Source organism: Lissotriton helveticus, chromosome 1_2, assembly GCF_964261635.1.
Source record: "Lissotriton helveticus chromosome 1_2, aLisHel1.1, whole genome shotgun sequence".
Lineage (NCBI taxonomy): Eukaryota > Metazoa > Chordata > Amphibia > Caudata > Salamandridae > Lissotriton > Lissotriton helveticus.
The window spans coordinates 324,693,418-324,721,302 of NC_136058.1; the positions used below are offsets into that span (position 1 = coordinate 324,693,418).

The 27,885-nt window shown below is 41.6% G+C and overlaps 4 non-coding genes across 4 annotated transcripts; all 4 read left to right on the plus strand.

Annotated features, from left to right (window-relative positions):
• Nucleotides 1–7,320: 7,320 nt before the first annotated feature.
• TRNAC-ACA (transfer RNA cysteine (anticodon ACA)) lies at nucleotides 7,321–7,392 on the plus strand. Its single transcript has one exon. It is a non-coding gene; the product is annotated as a tRNA-Cys (tRNA).
• A 1,012-nt stretch (nucleotides 7,393–8,404) lies between these two features.
• On the plus strand, nucleotides 8,405–8,476 carry TRNAC-GCA (transfer RNA cysteine (anticodon GCA)). Its single transcript has one exon. It is a non-coding gene; the product is annotated as a tRNA-Cys (tRNA).
• A 1,012-nt stretch (nucleotides 8,477–9,488) lies between these two features.
• On the plus strand, nucleotides 9,489–9,560 carry TRNAC-ACA (transfer RNA cysteine (anticodon ACA)). Its single transcript has one exon. It is a non-coding gene; the product is annotated as a tRNA-Cys (tRNA).
• Nucleotides 9,561–15,985: 6,425 nt separating this feature from the next.
• Nucleotides 15,986–16,057, plus strand: TRNAC-GCA (transfer RNA cysteine (anticodon GCA)). The gene has a single exon. It is a non-coding gene; the product is annotated as a tRNA-Cys (tRNA).
• The last annotated feature ends 11,828 nt before the right edge of the window (nucleotides 16,058–27,885 follow it).

Sequence of the window (27,885 nt, forward strand, 5' to 3'; positions counted from 1 at the left end):
CCAATGTTAATCGATTATCTTCATGACTTGACTGCTAAACTGAGGTTAATTCACCAACAGGTTCACGAAGCATTGCCGACACAGACGGAGGGTCCAGGCCACCAGCTCCAGCCCGGAGATTGGGTGGTAACGCGCAATTTTTCGCGCAAGAACAATTTGGATCCCAGGTTCACTGGACCCTATCAGGTCCTCCTTGCCACGAGAACTGCAGTTCGTCTTGAGGGGCGGAAAAATTGGGTGCATGCCACCCATACCAAGAAAGTCCCCATTCCGTTGCCAGCAGACTCGTGGGTAAGGAAAGGCATTGCATCAACTGAAACCGAAGGATTGCCGGCGTTGGTACCTTTCAGCGACGCACAACCTGTCGGAGAATCCTCAGTGCAGCAAAAAGGCATTATTGAACACTTGTCATCAGAAGACTCAAGACCAGAACATTCAGCTGATCAACAGGGCGTTGTCCCTTCAATGGATCTTTTGTTTAACGAACAGACACGTCCTGGGAAAACCCGATATTTTTTAAGATCCAGCACTAAAGACTAATAAAAAACCCCGTTCTGTCCCTTGACAAGTGCATTATCCCGTTTTCCATGATCAGTTTGAACACTCATACCATTGTAATTATTTTGTATATATTCATTGAGCTTCGTTCCTTACACTTTTTGTTTCCACAGCTGAGAGACATTTGTTTTTATACATATATATATATATATATTTGTGAAATAAAGGCCGTAGGGCCGCGCGTGTACTTCCTCCTGGTTAGTAGGTCTTGACGCTAGGTTAAAGACCGTCGATTCCTGGGAACTCCTAGGAATTGACTATTGCTACACAGAACGAAGTGCGTCAAGAAACGTTGCGGACGGTCATAGGGAATGGCATTTTTGAAGCTGATGGACTTGGAAAAAGCTCAAGCACAAAGATTCAAGCTGCAGCAACTCAGTCGTACCAAATGTTTTGTGTTCCAAATATTTGTACTGTTTGTGACTGGTTCTGCGTTATTAGCGGGTGGAGTGTATTACACAATGTCTTACTTCTTGCCTTCTACTATACCTACTCCTACCCCTAATCTTAAACTCATCTCCACTGACTCTCCTCATTCTTTTCACATCTTACCTGAACACGAGCAGGCTAGACGTGCAGAATTCCGCAACAATTCCTTTATTCAACTCCTTCATCAGCATCAGTTAGTGGTTAACACTACTAATTGTTGGGTGTGTGGGTTGATGCCACATACTACGGATAAGGGAATTCCATATCTGGTGTTACCGTATAGCTCCCAAGGGTCTGCTCGAGCATTTCAAACAATGTTTCGAAGCGCACTGGGTTTCCACCCCATTCGAGAACCACGTTCCCCTTACTCTGGTCCTACCTCGTACCAAAAATCTTTGTCTATAGCTCTAGAGGATTTAGATAGCGATATCTATGATCCCTCGCTTATCCCTGAAGAAGAGGTACAAGCCTATAGGGTCCTAAGTAGAGGCGAATATAGTGTGTTCACTGGTGAAAAACAGCTTAAAAGCTCGCCTCCGATATGGGTCGTACCCCACATTGGTAATTTTTGTTTAATAGGTCGCGGCCGTAGATCGAAAGCCCGACTTGGAGAGAGTGCTTGCACTGAAAATTATATATTGCCAATGGTCTCGTCCCCTGTGTTTTTGGCTGCCAAGGGTACATACTTTATTTGTCATGATCGTGCATATGCATGGTTGCCCTCTGACTTCATGGGCTCATGTTTTATCGCAAACTTGTTGCCTCCGACGTTTACTGTAGATGCAGATTATCACAAAACTAGAGTTGTGAGGGGCGTAATTAGCGAAGAGGATACTGCCGGTCAAGAGGCAGGAGACTTTTTCAAGGGTTTCCTCCCATTTTGGGGACCTATGGTTAATAGTAGGAACCTAAGACAGTTGACTCAAGTGGTAGAATCGACAGCTAATATTACTGCCAGTGCCCTTGGTAATATCACCACAGAACTTCAGGCGGATAGACTTATGACGTTACAAAACCGTATGGTTTTAGATGTGATCTTAGCAGATCGAGGTGGGGTATGTAAGGTGATCCATTCGAGCTGCTGTATTTTCATTCCTGATAACGCTCCGACTGTCTATCAAGCCATCTCGAAGTTGCATAAGATCTCCGAATCCATACACGTGGATGTAGGGGATTGGACGCTACTTGGATGGTTTTGGGGCCTAATGTCGACTTGGGGTTGGAAAATTCTGACGATCATTGGAGTCGTTGTAGTGTTCCTGTTCACTTGTTGCCTTTGCGTGCAGTGCGGTCCTGCCTTATGTGGCCTCTGTGCTACAACGTGTATGAGACAGCCACCTGTTACCAAAGGGTCTCGGTTGGACAGAGCTATGCTACAGCAACATCTCGAGGGTCTGATGAATATCGAATATGATTCCGACTAGTGCTTGCCTACATGAGGGCAAAAGGAGCGTCTGAGGTTCCGTGACAATTTTAAGTGATGTTTTTTGATTCGCACGAATATGGTCGAGTCTGGTATCTAAGAACCGCAAATGACGAGTTTAGTAAGTGTGCGCAGTTTCGCTGTGCTAACTTAAACCGTTCATTTGATATGTGGGTTTTTCATCTGTACCCACGGGTTCCATCTTAGATACGGCATCCATTTTGTCTCTTGCCCTCAAGTAGCCAGCGAACGGACACTGTCCGCTTCGTCACCCTGGGACTCTCAGGATATTTGTGGAAGACACATGTACTTTGTAAATATCTTTTACGATGAGGGGGATGATACTGTAAGGCAGATGGCCCCGCTCGAGGCTCATCTTGCCGTCCGGTTTATTGTCTCAGCCGTGCATCTCATTAGGCACGTCCCTTTGATGCCTGTATCTCGTGTTTCCCGATACCTCCCCTTTTACACCCTTTTCCATTTCCCCACTGTCTCCATCTCCCTCTGCACCTGTCTTTGTCCCTATTTCGATCTGTTTTTACTGCCGATTGGAATTCACTAATGTTGGGAAGATGGGTTTTTACAGTTGGGAACCGCCAAATGTTTCCGCACTTATGTTCCGGACCTTATGTGTACCAAAGTGACCAAAGCGACCCCTCTGGGGGATAATTATGGGAACCAGGTTGTAAACTTTTGTGTACCATGTTGTCCTATGAGTTAATTTTGTATAAAAGGAGCGATCCACAGAACCAATTTGAAGCAGTCTCCCCAAGTTGCACGTGTTGTACTTGTCGTGACTTCTGTGTTCCCTGCAGCAATAAACCTTGAATCTTTGACGCCGAAGGAAGTGTCCCGTGTCTCTGTAGTTTGTGCGCCGAAACAGGTATCCCATGAAGGTTATAGGTGTTGTTCCCTGGCACCGCTGGTACTGTTAAAAAGTCCAGTCCTTCAACTGAAGAAATGGCGTATAAAACTTGGCAGCGAAGCAGTCAATCTATTTCTCATTTCACCTGTGTCTTCAGTCTTACATATATTCCACCTCTTCTCTGTGCATGCAAAGTATGTGTTTGTTTGAAGCACTTCATTTTTGTGCAACGTAGGAACTATTTAATTTCTCCATAAAAGCTCTGCCTACGTGCAAGATGTACGAACTATCATTGCAGTTGCAAGAAGGCTGGTCTGAAGAATCAGGCCATTTGCAAACGCAAAATGGCTTTTTTTGATGTATTAAATGGAAGGTATTCGAAAGGGGTGTTTGGGTGTGCCTTCCAAATACCGAATTATACTGGTACGTAGAAATGTTTTTCCACCATAATTTGGCCCAAAACAATCATACTTCATCACCATCTCAGTGATTGTGTTAACCAATCCTCAAATGATAAGGTGTCCTGTAAAAACCTCTTCCCCTTTAAGAATGTTTCAAAACATTCATTGTATGTAGAGGCATTGGTCCTATGTACCACTGCCTATTCAAATAAAATAACAATGAAACAAATAAATCTGTTTTTTAAATGATCCAGTTTTCCTTTAATAAATAATATTAAGGACTACTTCTCCTGTTCCACAGTTTCAAGGTTGTACTTTCTGGCACAACTTAGTATGATCCTCACACTCTTTCATGATGTACTGATATTTTGTCATTCTGAATTTACTGAAAAGCTGGGGATATAGCCAGTGGTAGAGCATTTGACTGCAGATCAAGAGGTCCCTGGTTCAAATCCGGGTGTCCCCTCACCCTATTTTGATTCTGTTGTTTGTAATTAGGACTTTTCATCAATTCCATTTGGATCATCTTTGACAGAGTCAGTGTTCCCTTGGATATTGCACTTTAATAGCATTTCGGTGTTTCCTGCTCAAAACCTGTGAGTAAATGCAGTTTTTAACATTCGGCTTGTTATTCCCTTTGGGAAATTTCTGAAACATCATTGATCAATTTTGGAATTCGGCTCTTCCTTTCACAGCACTAAACAAAGGGAATGGACTATGAAACCAATTGACAACTTTGTTATACTGTTTGGTGCTTTCTTGTATTGCACTGAAGAAATGGCGTATAAAACTTGGCAGCGAAGCAGTCAATCTATTTCTCATTTCACCTGTGTCTTCAGTCTTACATATATTCCACCTCTTCTCTGTGCATGCAAAGTATGTGTTTGTTTGAAGCACTTCATTTTTGTGCAACGTAGGAACTATTTAATTTCTCCTTATAAGCTCTGCCTACGTGCAAGATGTACGAACTATCATTGCAGTTGCAAGAAGGCTGGTCTGAAGAATCAGGCCATTTGCAAACGCAAAATGGCTTTATCTGATGTATTAAATGGAAGGTATTCGAAAGGGGTGTTTGGGTGTACCTTCCAAATCCCGAATTGTAGTGGTACGTAGAAATGTTTTTCCACCATAATTTGGCCCAAAACAATCATACTTCATCACCATCTCAGTGATTGTGGTAACCAATCCTCAAATGATAAGGTGTCCCGTAAAAACCTCTTCCCCTTTAAGAATGTTTCAAAACAATCATTGTATGGAGAGGCATTGGTCCTATGTACCACTGCCTATTCAAATAAAATTACAATGAAACAAATATCTGTTTTTTAAATGATCCAGTTTTCCTTTAATAAATAATATTAAGGACTACTTCTCCTGTTCCACAGTTCCAAGGTTGTACTTTCCGGAACAACTTAGTATGATCCTCTCACTCTTTCATGATGTACTGATATTTTGTCATTCTGATTGTACTGTAAAGCTGGGGATATAGCTCAGTGGTAGAGCATTTGACTGCAGATCGAGAGGTCCCTAGTTCAAATCCTGGTGTCCCCTCACCCTATTTTGATTCTGTTGTTTGTAATTGGGACATTCCATCAATTCCATTTGGATCATCTTTGACAGAGTCAGTGTTCCCTTGGATATTGCACTTTCATAGCATTTCCGTGTTTCCTGCTCAAAGCCTGTGAGTAAATCCAGTTTTTAACACTCGGCTTGGTATTCCCTTTGGGAAATTTCTGAAACATCATTGATCAATTTTGGAATTCGGCTCTTCCTTTCACAGCACTAAACAAAGGGAATGGACTATGAAACCAATTGACAACTTCGTCATACTGTTTGGTGCTTTTTGTATTGCGCTGAAGAAATGGCGTATAAAACTTGGCAGCGAAGCAGTCAATCTATTTCTCATTTCACCTGTGTCTTCAGTCTTACATATATTCCACCTCTTCTCTGTGCATGCAAAGTATGTGTTTGTTTGAAGCACTTCATTTTTGTGCAACGTAGGAACTATTTAATTTCTCCTTAAAAGCTCTGCCTACGTGCAAGATGTACGAACTATCATTGCAGTTGCAAGAAGGCTGGTCTAAAGAATCAGGCCATTTGCAAACGCAAAATGGCTTTTTCTGATGTATTAAATGGAAGGTATTCGAAAGGGGTGTTTGGGTGTACCTTCCAAATACCGAATTGTAGTGGTACGTAGAAATTTTTTTCCACCTTAATTTGGCCCAAAACTATCATACTTCATCATCATCTCCGTGATTGTGGTAACCAATCCTCAAATGATAAGGTGTCCCGTAAAAACCTCTTCCCCTTTAAGAATGTTTCAAAACAATCATTGTATGTAGAGGCATTTGTCCTATTAACCACTGCCTATTCAAATAAAATAACAATGAAACAAATACATCTGTTTTTTAAAGGATCCAGTTTTCCTTTAATAAATAATATTAAGGACTACTTCTCCTGTTCCACAGTTTCAAGGTTGTACTTTCTGGCACAACTTAGTATGATCCTAACACTCTTTCATGATGTACTGATATTTTGTCATTCTGATTTTACTGAAAAGCTGGGGATATAGCTCAGTGTTAGAGCATTTGACTGCAGATCAAGAGGTCCCTCGTCCAAATCCGGGTGTCCCCATCACCATATTTTGATTCTGTTGTTTGTAATTGGGACTTTTCATCAATTCCATTTGGATCATCTTTGACAGAGTCAGTGTTCCCTTGGATATTGCACTTTAATGGCATTTCAGTGTTTCCTGCTCAAAACCTGTGAGTAAATACAGTTTTTAACACTCAGCTTGTTATTCCCTTTGGGAAATTTCTGAAACATCATTGATCAATTTTGGAATTCGGCTCTTCCTTTCACAGCACTAAACAAAGGGAATGGACTATGAAACCAATTGCCAACTTTGTTATACTGTTTGGTGCTTTCTTGTATTGCACTGAAGAAATGGCGTATAAAACTTGGCAGCGAAGCAGTCAATCTATTTCTCATTTCACCTGTGTCTTCAGTCTTACATATATTCCTCCTCTTCTCTGTGCATGCAAAGTATGTGTTTGTTTGAAGCACTTCATTTTTGTGCAACGTAGGAACTATTTAATTTCTCCTTAAAAGCTCTGCCTACGTGCAAGATGTACGAACTATCATTGCAGTTGCAAGAAGGCTGGTCTGAAGAATCAGGCCATTTTCAAACGCAAAATGGCTTTTTCTGATGTATTAAATGGAAGGTATTCGAAAGGGTTGTTTGGGTGTACCTTCCAAATACCGAATTGTAGTGGTACGTAGAAATGTTTTTCCACCATAATTTGGCCCAAAACAATCATACTTCATCACCATCTCAGTGATTGTGGTAACAAATCCTCAAATGATAAGGTGTCCCGTAAAAACCTCTTCCCCTTTAATAATGTTTCAAAACAATCATTGTATGTAGAGGCATTGGTCCTATGTACCACTGCCTATTCAAATAAAATAACAATGAAACAAATAAATCTGTTTTTTAAATGATCCAGTTTTCCTGTAATAAATAATATTAAGGACTACTTCTCCTGTTCCACAGTTTCAAGGTTGTACTTTCTGGCACAACTTAGTATGATCCTCACACTCTTTCATGATGTACTGATAATTTGTCATTCTGATTTTACTGAAAAGCTGGGGATATAGTTCAGTGGTAGAGCATTTGACTACAGATCAAGAGGTCCCTGGTTCAAATCCGGGTGTCCCCTCACCCTACTTTGATTCTGTTGTTTGTAATTGGGACTTTTCATCAATTCCATTTGGATCATCTTTAACAGAGTCAGTGTTCCCTTGGATATTGCACTTTAATAGCATGTCAGTGTTTCCTGCTCAAAACCTGTGAGTAAATGTAGTTTTTAACACTCGGCTTGGTATTCCCTTTGGGAAATTTCTGAAACATCATTGATCAATTTTGGAATTCGGCTCTTCCTTTCACAGCACTAAACAAAGGGAATGGACTATGAAACCAATTGACAACTTTGTTATACTGTTTGGTGCTTTCTTGTATTGCACTGAAGAAATGGCGTATAAAACTTGGCAACGAAGCAGTCAATATATTTCTCATTTCACCTGTGTCTTCAGTCTTACATATATTCCACCTCTTCTCTGTGCATGCAAAGTATGTGTTTGTTTGAAGCACTTCATTTTTGTGCAACGTAGGAACTATTTAATTTCTCCTTAAAAGCTCTGCCTACGTGCAAGATGTACGAACTATCATTATAGTTGCAAGAAGGCTGGTCTGAAGAATCAGGCCATTTGCAAACGCAAAATGGCTTTTTCTTATGTATTAAATAGAAGGTATTCGAAAGGGGTGTTTGGGTGTACCTTCCAAATACCGAATTGTAGTGGTACGTAGAAATGTTGTTCCACCATAATTTGGCCCAAAACAATCATACTTCATCACCATCTCAGTGATTGTGGTAACCAATCCTCAAATAATAAGGTGTCCCGTAAAAACCTCTTCCCCTTTAAGAATGTTTCAAAATAATCATTGTATGTAGAGGCATTGGTTCTATGTACCACTGCCTATTCAAATAAAATAACAATGAAACAAATAAGTCTGTTTTTTAAATGATCCAGTTTTCCTTTAATGAATAATATTAAGGACTACTTCTCCTGTTCCACAGTTTCAAGGTTGTACTTTCCGGAACAACTTAGTATGATCCTCTCACTCTTTCATGATGTACTGATATTTTGTCATTCTGATTGTTCTATAAAGCTGGGGATATAGCTCAGTGGTAGAGCATTTGACTGCAGATCAAGAGGTCCCTGGTTCAAATCCTGGTGTCCCCTCACCCTATTTTGATTCTGTTGATTGTAATTGGGACTTTCCATCAATTCCATTTGGATCATCTTTGACAGAGTCAGTGTTCCCTTGGATATTGCACTTTAATGGCATTACAGTGTTTGCTTCTCAAAACCTGTGAGTAAATGCAGTTTTTAACACTCGGCTTGGTATTTCCTTAGGGAAATTTCTGAAACATCATTGATCAATTTTGGAATTCGGCTCTTCCTTTCACTGCACTAAACAAAGGGAATGGACTTTGAAACCAATTGACAACTTTGTTATACTGTTTGGTGCTTTCTTGTATTGCACTGAAGAAATGGCGTATAAAACTTGGCAGCGAAGCAGTCAATCTATTTCTCATTTCACCTGTGTCTTCAGTCTTACATATATTCCACCTCTTCTCTGTGCATGCAAAGTATGTGCTTGTTTGAAGCACTTCATTTTTGTGCAACGTAGGAACTATTTAATTTCTCCTTAAAAGCTCTGCCTACGTGCAAGATGTACGAACTATCATTGCAGTTGCAAGAAGGCTGGTCTGAAGAATCTGGCCATTTGCAAACACAAAATGGCTTTTTCTGATGTATTAAATGGAAGGTATTCGAAAGGGGTGTTTGGGTGTACCTTCCAAATACCGAATTGTAGTGGTACGTAGAAATGTTTTTCCACCATAATTTGGCCCAAAACAATCATACTTCATCACCATCTCAGTGATTGTGGTAACCAATCCTCAAATGATAAGGTGTCCCGTAAAAACTTCTTCCCCTTTAAGAATGTTTCAAAACAATCATTGTATGTAGAGGCATTGGTCCTATGTACCACTGCCTATTCAAATAAACTAACGATGAAACAAATAAATCTGTTTTTTAAATGATCCAGTTTTCATTTAATAAATAATATTAAGGACTACTTCTCCTTTTCCACAGTTTCAAGGTTGTACTTTCTGGCACAACTTAGTATGATCCTCACACTCTTTCATGATGTACTGATAATTTGTCATTCTGATTTTACTGACAAGCTGGGGATATAGCTCAGTGGTAGAGCATTTGACTACAGATCAAGAGGTCCCTGGTTCAAATCCGAGTGTCCCCTCACCCTACTTTGATTCTGTTGTTTGTAATTGGGACTTTTCATCAATTCCATTTGGATCATCTTTAACAGAGTCAGTGTTCCCTTGGATATTGCACTTTAATAGCATGTCAGTGTTTCCTGCTCAAAACCTGTGAGTAAATGCAGTTTTTAACACTCGGCTTGGTATTCCCTTTGGGAAATTTCTGAAACATCATTGATCAATTTTGGAATTCGGCTCTTCCTTTCACAGCACTAAACAAAGGGAATGGACTATGAAACCAATTGACAACTTTGTTATACTGTTTGGTGCTTTCTTGTATTGCACTGAAGAAATGGCGTATAAAACTTGGCAGCGAAGCAGTCAATCTATTTCTCATTTCACCTGTGTCTTCAGTCTTACATATATTCCACCTCTTCTCTGTGCATGCAAAGTATGTGTTTGTTTGAAGCACTTCATTTTTGTGCAACATAGGAACTATTTAATTTCTCCTTAAAAGCTCTGCCTACGTGCAAGATGTACAAACTATCATTGCAGTTGCAAGAAGGCTGGTCTGAAGAATCAGGCCATTTGCAAACGCAAAATGGCTTTTTTTGATGTATTAAATGGAAGGTATTCGAAAGGGGTGTTTGGGTGTGCCTTCCAAATACCGAATTGTACTGGTACGTAGAAATGTTTTTCCACCATAATTTGGCCCAAAACAATCATACTTCATCACCATCTCAGTGATTGTGTTAACCAATCCTCAAATGATAAGGTGTCCTGTAAAAACCTCTTCCCCTTTAAGAATGTTTCAAAACATTCATTGTATGTAGAGGCATTGGTCCTATGTATCACTGCCTATTCAAATAAAATAACAATGAAACAAATAAATCTGTTTTTTAAATGATCCAGTTTTCCTTTAATAAATAATATTAAGGACTACTTCTCCTGTTCCACAGTTTCAAGGTTGTACTTTCTGGCACAACTTAGTATGATCCTCACACTCTTTCATGATGTACTGATATTTTGTCATTCTGAATTTACTGAAAAGCTGGGGATATAGCCAGTGGTAGAGCATTTGACTGCAGATCAAGAGGTCCCTGGTTCAAATCCGGTTGTCCCCTCACCCTATTTTGATTCTGTTGTTTGTAATTAGGACTTTTCATCAATTCCATTTGGATCATCTTTGACAGAGTCAGTGTTCCCTTGGATATTGCACTTTAATAGCATTTCGGTGTTTCCTGCTCAAAACCTGTGAGTAAATGCAGTTTTTAACATTCGGCTTGTTATTCCCTTTGGGAAATTTCTGAAACATCATTGATCAATTTTGGAATTCGGCTCTTCCTTTCACAGCACTAAACAAAGGGAATGGACTATGAAACCAATTGACAACTTTGTTATACTGTTTGGTGCTTTCTTGTATTGCACTGAAGAAATGGCGTATAAAACTTGGCAGCGAAGCAGTCAATCTATTTCTCATTTCACCTGTGTCTTCAGTCTTACATATATTCCACCTCTTCTCTGTGCATGCAAAGTATGTGTTTGTTTGAAGCACTTCATTTTTGTGCAACGTAGGAACTATTTAATTTCTCCTTATAAGCTCTGCCTACGTGCAAGATGTACGAACTATCATTGCAGTTGCAAGAAGGCTGGTCTGAAGAATCAGGCCATTTGCAAACGCAAAATGGCTTTATCTGATGTATTAAATGGAAGGTATTCGAAAGGGGTGTTTGGGTGTACCTTCCAAATCCCGAATTGTAGTGGTACGTAGAAATGTTTTTCCACCATAATTTGGCCCAAAACAATCATACTTCATCACCATCTCAGTGATTGTGGTAACCAATCCTCAAATGATAAGGTGTCCCGTAAAAACCTCTTCCCCTTTAAGAATGTTTCAAAACAATCATTGTATGGAGAGGCATTGGTCCTATGTACCACTGCCTATTCAAATAAAATAACAATGAAACAAATATCTGTTTTTTAAATGATCCAGTTTTCCTTTAATAAATAATATTAAGGACTACTTCTCCTGTTCCACAGTTTCAAGGTTGTACTTTCCGGAACAACTTAGTATGATCCTCTCACTCTTTCATGATGTACTGATATTTTGTCATTCTGATTGTACTGTAAAGCTGGGGATATAGCTCAGTGGTAGAGCATTTGACTGCAAATCGAGAGGTCCCTGGTTCAAATCCTGGTGTCCCCTCACCTTATTTTGATTCTGTTGTTTGTAATTGGGACATTCCATCAATTCCATTTGGATCATCTTTGACAGAGTCAGTGGTCCCTTGGATATTGCACTTTCATAGCATTTCCGTGTTTCCTGCTCAAAGCCTGTGAGTAAATCCAGTTTTTAACACTCGGCTTGGTATTCCCTTTGGGAAATTTCTGAAACATCATTGATCAATTTTGGAATTCGGCTCTTCCTTTCACAGCACTAAACAAAGGGAATGGACTATGAAACCAATTGACAACTTTGTTATACTGTTTGGTGCTTTCTTGTATTGCACTGAAGAAATGGCGTATAAAACTTGGCAGCGAAGCAGTCAATCTATTTCTCATTTCACCTGTGTCTTCAGTCTTACATATATTCCACCTCTTCTCTGTGCATGCAAAGTATGTGTTTGTTTGAAGCACTTCCTTTTTGTGCAACATAGGAACTATTTAATTTCTCCTTAAAAGCTCTGCCTACGTGCAAGATGTACAAACTATCATTGCAGTTGCAAGAAGGCTGGTCTGAAAAATCAGGCCATTTGCAAACGCAAAATGGCTTTTTTTGATGTATTAAATGGAAGGTATTCGAAAGGGGTGTTTGGGTGTGCCTTCCAAATACCGAATTGTACTGGTACGTAGAAATGTTTTTCCACCATAATTTGGCCCAAAACAATCATACTTCATCACCATCTCAGTGATTGTGTTAACCAATCCTCAAATGATAAGGTGTCCTGTAAAAACCTCTTCCCCTTTAAGAATGTTTCAAAACATTCATTGTATGTAGAGGCATTGGTCCTATGTATCACTGCCTATTCAAATAAAATAACAATGAAACAAATAAATCTGTTTTTTAAATGATCCAGTTTTCCTTTAATAAATAATATTAAGGACTACTTCTCCTGTTCCACAGTTTCAAGGTTGTACTTTCTGGCACAACTTAGTATGATCCTCACACTCTTTCATGATGTACTGATATTTTGTCATTCTGAATTTACTGAAAAGCTGGGGATGTAGCCAGTGGTAGAGCATTTGACTGCAGATCAAGAGGTCCCTGGTTCAAATCCGGTTGTCCCCTCACCCTATTTTGATTCTGTTGTTTGTAATTAGGACTTTTCATCAATTCCATTTGGATCATCTTTGACAGAGTCAGTGTTCCCTTGGATATTGCACTTTAATAGCATTTCGGTGTTTCCTGCTCAAAACCTGTGAGTAAATGCAGTTTTTAACATTCGGCTTGTTATTCCCTTTGGGAAATTTCTGAAACATCATTGATCAATTTTGGAATTCGGCTCTTCCTTTCACAGCACTAAACAAAGGGAATGGACTATGAAACCAATTGACAACTTTGTTATACTGTTTGGTGCTTTCTTGTATTGCACTGAAGAAATGGCGTATAAAACTTGGCAGCGAAGCAGTCAATCTATTTCTCATTTCACCTGTGTCTTCAGTCTTACATATATTCCACCTCTTCTCTGTGCATGCAAAGTATGTGTTTGTTTGAAGCACTTCATTTTTGTGCAACGTAGGAACTATTTAATTTCTCCTTATAAGCTCTGCCTACGTGCAAGATGTACGAACTATCATTGCAGTTGCAAGAAGGCTGGTCTGAAGAATCAGGCCATTTGCAAACGCAAAATGGCTTTATCTGATGTATTAAATGGAAGGTATTCGAAAGGGGTGTTTGGGTGTACCTTCCAAATCCCGAATTGTAGTGGTACGTAGAAATGTTTTTCCACCATAATTTGGCCCAAAACAATCATACTTCATCACCATCTCAGTGATTGTGGTAACCAATCCTCAAATGATAAGGTGTCCCGTAAAAACCTCTTCCCCTTTAAGAATGTTTCAAAACAATCATTGTATGGAGAGGCATTGGTCCTATGTACCACTGCCTATTCAAATAAAATAACAATGAAACAAATATCTGTTTTTTAAATGATCCAGTTTTCCTTTAATAAATAATATTAAGGACTACTTCTCCTGTTCCACAGTTTCAAGGTTGTACTTTCCGGAACAACTTAGTATGATCCTCTCACTCTTTCATGATGTACTGATATTTTGTCATTCTGATTGTACTGTAAAGCTGGGGATATAGCTCAGTGGTAGAGCATTTGACTGCAAATCGAGAGGTCCCTGGTTCAAATCCTGGTGTCCCCTCACCTTATTTTGATTCTGTTGTTTGTAATTGGGACATTCCATCAATTCCATTTGGATCATCTTTGACAGAGTCAGTGGTCCCTTGGATATTGCACTTTCATAGCATTTCCGTGTTTCCTGCTCAAAGCCTGTGAGTAAATCCAGTTTTTAACACTCGGCTTGGTATTCCCTTTGGGAAATTTCTGAAACATCATTGATCAATTTTGGAATTCGGCTCTTCCTTTCACAGCACTAAACAAAGGGAATGGACTATGAAACCAATTGACAACTTCGTCATACTGTTTGGTGCTTTTTGTATTGCGCTGAAGAAATGGCGTATAAAACTTGGCAGAGAAGCAGTCAATCTATTTCTCATTTCACCTGTGTCTTCAGTCTTACATATATTCCACCTCTTCTCTGTGCATGCAAAGTATGTGTTTGTTTGAAGCACTTCATTTTTGTGCAACGTAGGAACTATTTAATTTCTCCTTAAAAGCTCTGCCTACGTGCAAGATGTACGAACTATCATTGCAGTTGCAAGAAGGCTGGTCTAAAGAATCAGGCCATTTGCAAACGCAAAATGGCTTTTTCTGATGTATTAAATGGAAGGTATTCGAAAGGGGTGTTTGGGTGTACCTTCCATATACCGAATTGTAGTGGTACGTAGAAATGTTTTTCCACCTTAATTTGGCCCAAAACTATCATACTTCATCATCATCTCCGTGATTGTGGTAACCAATCCTCAAATGATAAGGTGTCCCGTAAAAACCTCTTCCCCTTTAAGAATGTTTCAAAACAATCATTGTATGTAGAGGCATTGGTCCTATTAACCACTGCCTATTCAAATAAAATAACAATGAAACAAATACATCTGTTTTTTAAATGATCCAGTTTTCCTTTAATAAATAATATTAAGGACTACTTCTCCTGTTCCACAGTTTCAAGGTTGTACTTTCTGGCACAACTTAGTATGATCCTCACACTCTTTCATGATGTACTGATATTTTGTCATTCTGATTTTACTGAAAAGCTGGGGATATAGCTCAGTGTTAGAGCATTTGACTGCAGATCAAGAGGTCCCTCGTCCAAATCCGGGTGTCCCCTCCACCATATTTTGATTCTGTTGTTTGTAATTGGGACTTTTCATCAATTCCATTTGGATCATCTTTGACAGAGTCAGTGTTCCCTTGGATATTGCACTTTAATAGCATTTCAGTGTTTCCTGCTCAAAACCTGTGAGTAAATACAGTTTTTAACACTCGGCTTGGTATTCCCTTTGGGAAATTTCTGAAACATCATTGATCAATTTTGGAATTCGGCTCTTCCTTTCACAGCACTAAACAAAGGGAATGGACTATGAAACCAATTGACAACTTTGTTATACTGTTTGGTGCTTTCTTGTATTGCACTGAAGAAATGGCGTATAAAACTTGGCAGCGAAGCAGTCAACTATTTCTCATTTCACCTGTGTCTTCAGTCTTACATATATTCCACCTCTTCTCTGTGCATGCGAAGTATGTGTTTGTTTGAAGCACTTCATTTTTGTGCAACGTAGGAACTATTTAATTTCTCCTTAAAAGCTCTGCCTACGTGCAAGATGTACGAACTATCATTATAGTTGCAAGAAGGCTGGTCTGAAGAATCAGGCCATTTGCAAACGCAAAATGGCTTTTTCTTATGTATTAAATAGAAGGTATTCGAAAGGGGTGTTTGGGTGTACCTTCCAAATACCGAATTGTAGTGGTACGTAGAAATGTTTTTCCACCATAATTTGGCCCAAAACAATCATACTTCATCACCATCTCAGTGATTGTGGTAACCAATCCTCAAATAATAAGGTGTCCCGTAAAAACCTCTTCCCCTTTAAGAATGTTTCAAAATAATCATTGTATGTAGAGGCATTGGTCCTATGTACCACTGCCTATTCAAATAAAATAACAATGAAACAAATAAGTCTGTTTTTTAAATGATCCAGTTTTCCTTTAATGAAAAATATTAAGGACTACTTCTCCTGTTCCACAGTTTCAAGGTTGTACTTTCCGGAACAACTTAGTATGATCCTCTCACTCTTTCATGATGTACTGATATTTTGTCATTCTGATTGTACTGTAAAGCTGGGGATATAGCTCAGTGGTAGAGCATTTGACTGCAGATCAAGAGGTCCCTGGTTCAAATCCTGGTGTCCCCTCATCCTATTTTGATTCTGTTGATTGTAATTGGGACTTTCCATCAATTCCATTTGGATCATCTTTGACAGAGTCAGTGTTCCCTTGGATATTGCACTTTAATGGCATTACAGTGTTTGCTTCTCAAAACCTGTGAGTAAATGCAGTTTTTAACACTCGGCTTGGTATTCCCTTTGGGAAATTTCTGAAACATCATTGATCAATTTTGGAATTCGGCTCTTCCTTTCACAGCACTAAACAAAGGGAATGGACTATGAAACCAATTGACAACTTTGTTATACTGTTTGGTGCTTTCTTGTATTGCACTGAAGAAATGGCGTATAAAACTTGGCAGCGAAGCAGTCAATCTATTTCTCATTTCACCTGTGTCTTCAGTCTTACATATATTCCACCTCTTCTCTGTGCATGCAAAGTATGTGCTTGTTTGAAGCACTTCATTTTTGTGCAACGTAGGAACTATTTAATTTCTCCTTAAAAGCTCTGCCTACGTGCAAGATGTACGAACTATCATTGCAGTTGCAAGAAGGCTGGTCTGAAGAATCTGGCCATTTGCAAACACAAAATGGCTTTTTCTGATGTATTAAATTGAAGGTATTCGAAAGGGGTGTTTGGGTGTACCTTCCAAATACCGAATTGTAGTGGTACGTAGAAATGTTTTTCCACCATAATTTGGCCCAAAACAATCATACTTCATCACCATCTCAGTGATTGTGGTAACCAATCCTCAAATGATAAGGTGTCCCGTAAAAACTTCTTCCCCTTTAAGAATGTTTCAAAACAATCATTGTATGTAGAGGCATTGGTCCTATGTACCACTGCCTATTCAAATAAACTAACGATGAAACAAATAAATCTGTTTTTTAAATGATCCAGTTTTCATTTAATAAATAATATTAAGGACTACTTCTCCTTTTCCACAGTTTCAAGGTTGTACTTTCTGGCACAACTTAGTATGATCCTCACACTCTTTCATGATGTACTGATATTTTGTCATTCTGATTTTACTGAAAAGCTGGGGATATAGCCCAGTGGTAGAGCATTTGACTGCAGATCAAGAGGTCCCTGGTTTAAATCCAGGTGTCCCCTCACCCTATTTTGATTCTGTTGTTTGTAATTGGGAATTTTCATCAATTCCATTTGGATCATCTTTGACAGAGTCAGTGTTCCCTTGGATATTGCACTTTAATGGCATTACAGTGTTTGCTTCTCAAAACCTGTGAGTAAATGCAGTTTTTAACACTCGGCTTGGTATTTCCTTAGGGAAATTTCTGAAACATCATTGATCAATTTTGGAATTCGGCTCTTCCTTTCACTGCACTAAACAAAGGGAATGGACTTTGAAACCAATTGACAACTTTGTTATACTGTTTGGTGCTTTCTTGTATTGCACTGAAGAAATGGCGTATAAAACTTCGCAGCGAAGCAGTCAATCTATTTCTCATTTCACCTGTGTCTTCAGTCTTACATATATTCCACCTCTTCTCTGTGCATGCAAAGTATGTGCTTGTTTGAAGCACTTCATTTTTGTGCAACGTAGGAACTATTTATTTTCTCCTTAAAAGCTCTGCCTACGTGCAAGATGTACGAACTATCATTGCAGTTGCAAGAAGGCTGGTCTGAAGAATCTGGCCATTTGCAAACACAAAATGGCTTTTTCTGATGTATTAAATGGAAGGTATTCGAAAGGGGTGTTTGGGTGTACCTTCCAAATACCGAATTGTAGTGGTACGTAGAAATGTTTTTCCACCATAATTTGGCCCAAAACAATCATACTTCATCACCATCTCAGTGATTGTGGTAACCAATCCTCAAATGATAAGGTGTCCCGTAAAAACTTCTTCCCCTTTAAGAATGTTTCAAAACAATCATAGTATGTAGAGGCATTGGTCCTATGTACCACTGCCTATTCAAATAAACTAACGATGAAACAAATAAATCTGTTTTTTAAATGATCCAGTTTTCATTTAATAAATAATATTAAGGACTACTTCTCCTTTTCCACAGTTTCAAGGTTGTACTTTCTGGCACAACTTAGTATGATCCTCACACTCTTTCATGATGTACTGATATTTTGTCATTCTGATTTTACTGAAAAGCTGGGGATATAGCCCAGTGGTAGAGCATTTGACTGCAGATCAAGAGGTCCCTGGTTTAAATCCAGGTGTCCCCTCACCCTATTTTGATTCTGTTGTTTGTAATTGGGAATTTTCATCAATTCCATTTGGATCATCTTTGACAGAGTCAGTGTTCCCTTGGATATTGCACTTTAATAGCATTTCAGTGATTCCTGCTCAAAACCTGTGAGTAAATGCAGTTTTTAACACTCGGCTTGGTATTCCCTTTGGGAAATTTCTGAAACATCATTGATCAATTTTGGAATTCGGCTCTTCCTTTCACAGCACTAAACAAAGGGAATGGACTATGAACCCAATTGACAACTTTGTTATACTGTTTGGTGCTTTCTTGTATTGCACTGAAGAAATGGCGTATAAAACTTGGCAGCGAAGCAGTCAATCTATTTCTCATTTCACCTGTGTCTTCAGTCTTACATATATTCCACCTCTTCTCTGTGCATGCAAAGTATGTGTTTGTTTGAAGCACTTCATTTTTGTGCAACATAGGAACTATTTAATTTCTCCTTAAAAGCTCTGCCTACGTGCAAGATGTACAAACTATCATTGCAGTTGCAAGAAGGCTGGTCTGAAGAATCAGGCCATTTGCAAACGCAAAATGGCTTTTTTTGATGTATTAAATGGAAGGTATTCGAAAGGGGTGTTTGGGTGTGCCTTCCAAATACCGAATTGAACTGGTACGTAGAAATGTTTTTCCACCATAATTTGGCCCAAAACAATCATACTTCATCACCATCTCAGTGATTGTGTTAACCAATCCTCAAATGATAAGGTGTCCTGTAAAAACCTCTTCCCCTTTAAGAATGTTTCAAAACATTCATTGTATGTAGAGGCATTGGTCCTATGTATCACTGCCTATTCAAATAAAATAACAATGAAACAAATATCTGTTTTTTAAATGATCCAGTTTTCCTTTAATAAATAATATTAAGGACTACTTCTCCTGTTCCACAGTTTCAAGGTTGTACTTTCCGGAACAACTTAGTATGATCCTCTCACTCTTTCATGATGTACTGATATTTTGTCATTCTGATTGTACTGTAAAGCTGGGGATATAGCTCAGTGGTAGAGCATTTGAGTGCAAATCGAGAGGTCCCTGGTTCAAATCCTGGTGTCCCCTCACCTTATTTTGATTCTGTTGTTTGTAATTGGGACATTCCATCAATTCCATTTGGATCATCTTTGACAGAGTCAGTGGTCCCTTGGATATTACACTTTCATAGCATTTCCGTGTTTCCTGCTCAAAGCCTGTGAGTAAATGCAGTTTTTAACACTCGGCTTGGTATTCCCTTTGGGAAATTTCTGAAACATCATTGATCAATTTTGGAATTCGGCTCTTTCTTTCACAGCACTAAACAAAGGGAATGGACTATTAAACCAATTGACAACTTTGTTATACTGTTTGGTGCTAGTGGGTGCTGCCTCCCCGTGGAAGGGGCCAATGGCCGTCTTCCCCCGGGCGCTCCCATCCATTGTGGGTGGCGCCCCACTCTAGGGACCTTTAAATTCCTGCTCACCGATCATGACCTTACCGCCACAGACCGGATAGTTGACCGACTATCCGGTCCCCCCAACTCCTCCTATAGGTCATGCTTCCTCAAACCTCTCAACCATGCAACTACATCTCCTATTAGTAAGTCATTCCCCACCCTGGACAGGTGAACCCCATCGTTCAAATACATATGGTCACCCCGGATACACCCATGAGGAATGACATGCAACTGTGCAGAACGGAACAGTCTATTAATCTTATTATTGACCCGTTTTACTGAATGGTTCAGAGCTGACACCGAAAGGCCCCCCTGCCACCTCCTTCTAGGAATCATGTGGGACCAGGCAATCGTGCACCCCGGGACTCTTTTAGCCAACCAGCTAACAGTTGACAAGATTCGTTCAAGTAACTCTCGTCTACCCAGTGTCACCAAATCGTTGCCACCCAGGTGTACTATGACTATAGACGGCGGTGACCTATGCCGCCCTAAAAGTCCCTCGAAAAATGACTCAAATTTGTCAAAAACGAGCCCACCTTTCCCGTGGAAAGCCACTCTGAACCCGTATTCCCCAGGTGCGTGAATCGCGTCACCTTCCTTGAATACGTCACCGGCGCGTCTCACGTATGAGTGGCCCACGACCCATACCATCCTTTCCCCAGTCGGTGATCTCTGACCGCTGGTCACTTGATGTAGGGTCGACCTCCAATTCCGCCCTGCATGGCAGGCCCGCGAAACTGCAAAGTAAACAAAAGACAGAAAACGTGAGTGCATGTCAATTGATCACTTACAACATGTGCAATCGCACATACCTCTTAAAACAATTCGAGGACCAACGGCCCAACTTCCTCGGCACTCTGACCCCTGGCTGTAGCCTCAGTAGCAGCCCCTATCCTAAAGGAGTGGGTCCCAAAATCGCACGGGTCCATGCCCGGGTCAGCGATTGCCAGTGCCAGCACCCTCTGAAACTGAAATCTCATCAGTGGGGTGCCATCCTTGTGTCGGAGCAAGCCCCCCCCTAAGTGGCCGCTCTTAGCGCCAATTAGTCTTCCACACACTTCAACGGGCAGACGGGGGACCCACGCTTGCGCTGCACGACCACACTATCTCCCATAGCCCCCTGGTTAGTCTTGGACCTGGCTATCATGATCACCATCGAATCACCCCTTATCTGGATGTGATCCCTGCACAAACCTCCCTCCATATCTCTATTGTTCCTTGCGACAAGTTCGCTCACCCTCATGGCCCCATGGAATGCCAATGTGAAAGCTGCCCGGAACAGAACTGCTTCGTAATGGGAGGAACACGTCTCATCCAGCTTTGCTAAAAGCAGAGACAGTCTGTCTAAGCCAATCGGGTGCCTCGTATCTCTCTTGCAACCCTCAAGGCGCTGCCAGCCGCGAAGGGCTTTCTTCACCAAAAAAGAACCTGTAGGATCTTTTATGCCGTGTACCTGGGCCATGAAGGAAATGGCCGCCCATGCCTACCGGCCGTAGCCACTGATCGGCCCTCCCTGTGTAGTGCAACCAGGTACCCCAGGAAGGACTCCTCCTGACCCCAATGCAGACTCCCTACAGGACCCAAATATGTGCAATAAGAACGAAACGCTCCTTCGTATGCTTTCCTTGTCCTGGGGGCTAGACTCGCTGCCACGAGGTCTTGTAATCCGAGGCACCGATAAGCCACATTGCTTCTGGGAATGGTGCCTCCTCTAAGTCTGCTGTGGGCCGGTAACCCCGTAAATGCCTGTATACGTGAACGAGAGAGTGCATCAGCCGCAAGATTGAGTACACCTGGCACATGTTTTGCCCTGAACAGTACATTCAATCTCATGCACAGCAGCACAATCTCTTTCAACAATCTCAAAATCATTTTGCAGCGTGCTGCCTGTTGGTTAATGCAATCTACTACAGTCATATTGTCGGACCAAAACACCACTGAGCAGCCCCTGAAATCATCAGCCCATGTCATCAGAGCCACCCAAATGGGGAATAACTCCAGGAACCCAATGTTACCTGTGAGGCCGTCAGAGTGCCACCATGTTGGCCATGTTTGTGCCGATCATCGATCACCTAAGATGGCGCCAAAACCCACACTCCCAGCCGAGTCGGTCCATGGACCTAATTCCACCAAAGACTCTGGCGGGGAACTCCAGACGACTCGACCGTTGAAGTCCGCCAGAAATGCCAACCAAATCCGCATATCCTGGCGAACCTCTCCAGACAGTCTCGTACGGTGGTGAGCCTCTTTGAGACCACCCATAGCCTGCGCGATAGAGCGCAAAAACAGGCGGGCCATAGGAATCACCCTCAGGGCAAAATTAAGCTGACCCACTGTTCGTTGTAACTGGTGCAGGGTCATTTTCTCCCCACTCAGGCATTGCATCAAGGAAGCCCGGAACTTGGTCACTTTGTCTACTGGTAGTCGGAAACACCCCTCCACAGAATCGAGCTCAATACCCAGAAACTCCAGTGAAGTAGATGGTCCAACCGTCTTACCTGGTGCCAATGGGACACCGAATTCATTCATGAGGATGCAGAAATCATACAGCGCCTGTGCGCAATTCTTATCATCGGCTGCCCCCAAAAACAGAAAATCATCCAGATAATGCATAACATGTCTATGCCCTGTGGCCTCTGTAAATGCCCATTCCAAAAAACAGCTAAACATCTCAAAATATGCACATGAAATGGAACAACCCATGGGCATGCATTTATCCATGTAATAATTTCCCTGAAATGCAAAACCTAGCAGGCGTGATCCTGCGGGTGCACCGGAAGCAACCGGAATTCTGATTCGATATCACATTTCGCCATCAGCGCCCCGGGGCCTAGGTGGTTCAAAATGGCCACGGCATCGTCGAACAATGCGTATCGTACCGAACAAACTTCTGGGTCTATGGCATCATTCACTGAGGAACCCCTAGGAGCAGAAAGGTTATGTATGAGTCTAAACTCCCCCGGATCTTTCTTCGGGACCACCCCTAACGGGGAACATATGAAATCGGCCACCGGCGGGCAGGAAAAGGGGCCAGCCACTCGTCCTAAACTGACTTCTTTAGCTATTTTCCTTTCTGCCACGCCTGGGTTGTGCCGTACCGATAACTGATTTCTACAAAAGGAGTTCCCCCGAACTTACCCCACCGGGATGTGGAAGCCATGTAAAAAACCCTTCCTCAACACCCCAGCGGACACATGATCAGGGTACTTGTTTAACCACGGAATCATAACCATTAGATCAACGGGTGTAGGCAATCGGTCACAAAGTTCCACCTCACTCCTGCTTAGGTCCTCCTTTTCCACCCGCCCCGACATTCTTTGATCTACAAGCACTTTCCGGGTGTGAGGAATTCCCACAGCCGGCACACACATGCTTAAACTTGCATGTCCCCTGTGGTCTGTTACAATTGCCTCGATTGAAGCCCCAACAGACCCCTCCTTGTCCGCCCTTCCCGCCAACTCTAGGCTGATAGCCCCCACCTGTGCCTGCTCGAAAGGGCACCCCGGGCTTTTGGCGGACAACCCCGGACCCGCTCCCGCCTGGCGAGGACGTACCTGTCGCCCATGGCAGGAGTTGCTTGTGCCATGACACCGAGTCCAAACAATCCCAAGACAGAGAAGAATCAAATTCTTTTGCTTTACGGAACTTCATGTCATAGCCTTTCCATTCTTCCCCCTCGTACATTGAATAAAAATCCATAATGCGATTCTGATAGCAAACCAACTCCGTCATAACATCAGGTTTACGTTCCCCCATAACTGCGGTAAATACAGAGAAGGCCTTAACCTAATTCGTCACTGTCTCTTCCACCCTGAACTCGGCCATCTTGGCGCCTCATACACTAAGGTGCCACAAATCTTTCTGCGTTTTAGCATACTCCATCTCACGATGGTCCGTTAACAATGAAAACATGTTGACATACTTGTCTCCCCATATTAACTCTTTCGTGGCCAAGGGAACGTGCTGTGCAACTTTTTCCCGCCTTGAGGGTATCGAGCCCTCCCCCACCATTGGCAATGCGAGCTTACCCGGATCGGCTATTGCTGCCGTCGCTTTCTTTTGACCAGCTGCTGGTACTCCTGGCGCCACCTGTGGGGGAACAAGAGGAACACTCGCCCTTGCGACATCTCTCGATTGCCGCAACTGCTTCATTAACACTCTGGCCTCTTTGGCCGGATCTCCCGGGGTCGCTGTGCCCCCCACCTTTGTTTTCAGCCATGCGGTCAACTGTGCGGCCAATTCTGGGGGCATTTCATCATCCTCGGTCGAGGTGATCACCACTGGGATAGGCTGGCCTAAAACTGGTTCCTGAACCGGGTTACCAGCCGGTACTAGGGGGACGATGGGCGGCACCTCCGGTGCCGGGACACCCCCCGAGACTGCCCTTTCTTTGACCCGCTTCCCTCTTAACCCGGGAACCACTCCCGGCAAGGCCGGGCCTATTACCTTTTTTGGCTGACCTGGGTCGTTCATTGCCGCCAATTGTTTCTTTACCTCCGCCAAACCTCTACCGAGCGATTGGACTTGACCGAGCTTTCGGTCCATACACGCCATCCGGGTCGACAACAGGCGTAACATCTTCTCCATCTCGGAACCCTTTCCTGCTTGCTTGCCAGGCATGGTTTCGAGTCCTCCGCCTTAGGTCGATCCACGAGGTCCTGAAATCAAGTGTCGAAACTGAAAGATAAAAAACAAGATTACCACGTTCAAAATTGCTGCTTGTTCCGTCGAGGGCTCACGAGCAACGAGTGGGTGCAGCCTTCCGATCCGAGGAACAAGAGGACGATCTTCAGGGTTCCCGCTCCTTTATCCTTCTGCGGGAGGGCGTGTACCCGTCCCCGATACGCCTGCTGGGCGTGGTCGTCCTTCAAGGTGTCTAGGACAACCCCTCTCGGGCGGGGGGAAGGCGCGCTCCGGCTACGCCGCTTTGATGATACCAGCCGGGCCACGCCCACCCCGCCCAAAATGGCTTCCCGGGAGGTTCGGGCCCCCATCCATACATTCGGGGGGACCTAGCGGTCGCCCCTTTCCAAATGATCCAGTTTTCCTTTAATAAATAATATTAAGGACTACTTCTCCTGTTCCACAGTTTCAAGGTTGTACTTTCTGGCACAACTTAGTATGATCCTCACACTCTTTCATGATGTACTGATATTTTGTCATTCTGATTTTTCTGAAAAGCTGTGGATATAGCTCAGTGGTAGAGCATTTGACTGCAGATCAAGAGGTCCCTGGTTCAAATCCAGGTGTCCTCTCACCCTATTTTGATTCTGTTGTTTGTAATTTGGACTTTCCATCAATTCCATTTGGATCATCTTTGACAGAGTCAGTGTTCCCTTGGATATTGCACTTTAATAGCATTTCAGTGTTTCCTGCTCAAAGCCTGTGAGTAAATGCAGTTTTTAACACTCGGCTTGGTATTCCCTTTGGGAAATTTTTGAAACATCATTGATCAATTTTGGAATTCGGCTCTTCCTTTCACAGCACTAAACAAAGGGAATGGACTATTAAACCAATTGACAACTTTGTTATACTGTTTGGTGCTTTCTTGTATTGCACTGAAGAAATGGCGTATAAAACTTGGCAGCGAAGCAGTCAATCTTTTTCTCATTTCACCTGTGTCTTCAGTCTTACATATATTCCACCTCTTCTCTGTGCATGCAAAGTATGTGTTTGTTTGCAGCAATTCATTTTTGTGCAACGTAGGAACTATTTAATTTCTCCTTAAAAGCTCTGCCTACGTGCAAGATGTACGAACTATCATTGCAGTTGCAAGAAGGCTGGTCTGAAGAATCAGGCCATTTGCAAACGCAAAATGGCTTTTTCTGATGTATTAAATGGAAGGTATTCGAAAGGGGTGTTTGCGTGTACCTTCCAAATACCGAATTGTAGTGGTACGTAGAAATGTTTTTCGACCATAATTTGGCCCAAAACAATCATACTTCATCATCATCTCTGTGATTGTGGTAACCAATCCTCAAATGATAAGGTGTCCCGTAAAAACCTCTTCCCCTTTGAGAATGTTTCAAAACAATCATTGTATGTAGAGGCATTGGTCCTATGTACCACTGCCTATTCAAATAAAATAACAATGAAACAAATAAATCTGTTTTTTAAATGATCTAGTTTTCCTTTAATAAATAATATTAAGGACTAATTCTCCTGTTCCACAGTTTCAAGGTTGTACTTTCTGGCACAACTTAGTATGATCCTCACACTCTTTCATGATGTACTGATATTTTGTCATTCTGATTTTTCTGAAAAGCTGGGGATATAGCTCTGTGGTAGAGCATTTGACTGCAGATCAAGAGGTCCCTGGTTCAAATCCAGGTGTCCTCTCACCCTATTTTGATTCTGTTGTTTGTAATTGGGACTTTTCATCAATTCTATTTGGATCATCTTTGACAGAGTCAGTGTTCCCTTGGATATTGCACTTTAATAGCATTTCAGTGTTTCCTGCTCAAAACCTGTGAGTGAATGCAGTTTTTAACAGTCGGCTTGTTATTCCCTTTGGGAAATTTCTGAAACATCATTGATCAATTTTGGAATTTGGCTCTTCCTTTCACAGCACTAAACAAAGGGAATGGACTATTAAACCAATTGACAACTTTGTTATACTGTTTGGTGCTTTCTTGTATTGCACTGAAGAAATGGCGTATATAACTTGGCAGCGAAGCAGTCAATCTATTTCTCATTTCACCTGTGTCTTCAGTCTTACATATATTCCACCTCTTCTCTGTGCATGCAAAGTATGTGTTTGTTTGAAGCACTTCATTTTTGTGCAACGTAGGAACTATTTAATTTCTCCTTAAAAGCTCTGCCTATGTGCAAGATGTACGAACTATCATTGCAGTTGCAAGAAGGCTGGTCTGAAGAATCAGGCCATTTGCAAACGCAAAATGGCTTTATCTGATGTATTAAATGGAAGGTATTCGAAAGGGGTGTTTGGGTGTACCTTCCAAATACCGAATTGTAGTGGTACGTAGAAATGTTTTTCCACCATAATTTGGCCCAAAACAATCATACTTCATCACCATCTCAGTGATTGTGGTAACCAATCCTCAAATGATAAGGTTGTCCCGTAAAACCTCTTCCCCTTTAAGAATGTTTCAAAACAATCATTGTATGTAGAGGCATTGGTCCTATGTACCACTGCCTATTCAAATAAAATAACAATGAAACAAATATCTGTTTTTTAAATGATCCAGTTTTCCTTTAATAAATAATATTAAGGACTACTTCTCCTGTCATGTATTCCTATAGGTCCTGAATCGATCCCCCTATTCCTGACCCTATTCTAGTTAAACAAACTAACAAGTTAACTAGCAGTCAGCCCATGAGGCAGAAAATCCCCATGATGCAGATACCGTTATCTGACGCAGTCACACTACGGCACAGGAACGTGTTATCTGATTAGGTCATAACGCTTGCTATCTAATTAGACAAGCGATATTCCTCCAGCCCCTGATAAGGCATACGGAGTTCTCATAACAAATCAAACCTATGACAACCTGGGCAAAACCCTGCGGCCATTGTTTTGATTTCACCGAGAACTTTAGTAAAAGAATGTGCTAACGAGCAAGTCGTATGACATCTTTATTGACGTATCTATGTCCATCCTTACGTCAATCTCGGCACCTTAAAGGTATAAATATTACCGATCTTGCCCTATGCACACACACGCGTGGTGACGAGACGGAGCAGCCATACTTGCCGAAGCCAAGAGCAGAGCAGACCCCGCTGGCAGCAGCCCCGCCTTCCTGACGCGCTGAGAGACGCGCTGCTTTCTCCTGCCGAGAAATCCAGCCCCGGCGTTTCTGGGTAGCCCTCGCAGGCAGCCTGGAATATCGAGACCAGAGAGAGAGATACCATTCCTCATTCATCCTAACTTCCAGGTACAGAACTGAATAACCCCTCGCAGAGAATTCTTTAGTTATTCACTTGGCAAAAACAAACTTAACTTAAACTGTAACTTTCTATTCCCGCCCACGTATTAGACTTAGGTCAGGTACACGGGGTAGGCGTATCTAGAAACACCAGTTGAGTACGTTTAGTCAAATGTATATGTTTATGTAATATATTTTATTCATTTTAAAACATCCTATGGCTTAGAAACCATATCAATGTTTTTACAGTATTATTTTATACTATTGCTTTTAATGTATGCACTTTACTTAACTATAAGTATTGCAATAATATTGATCCATT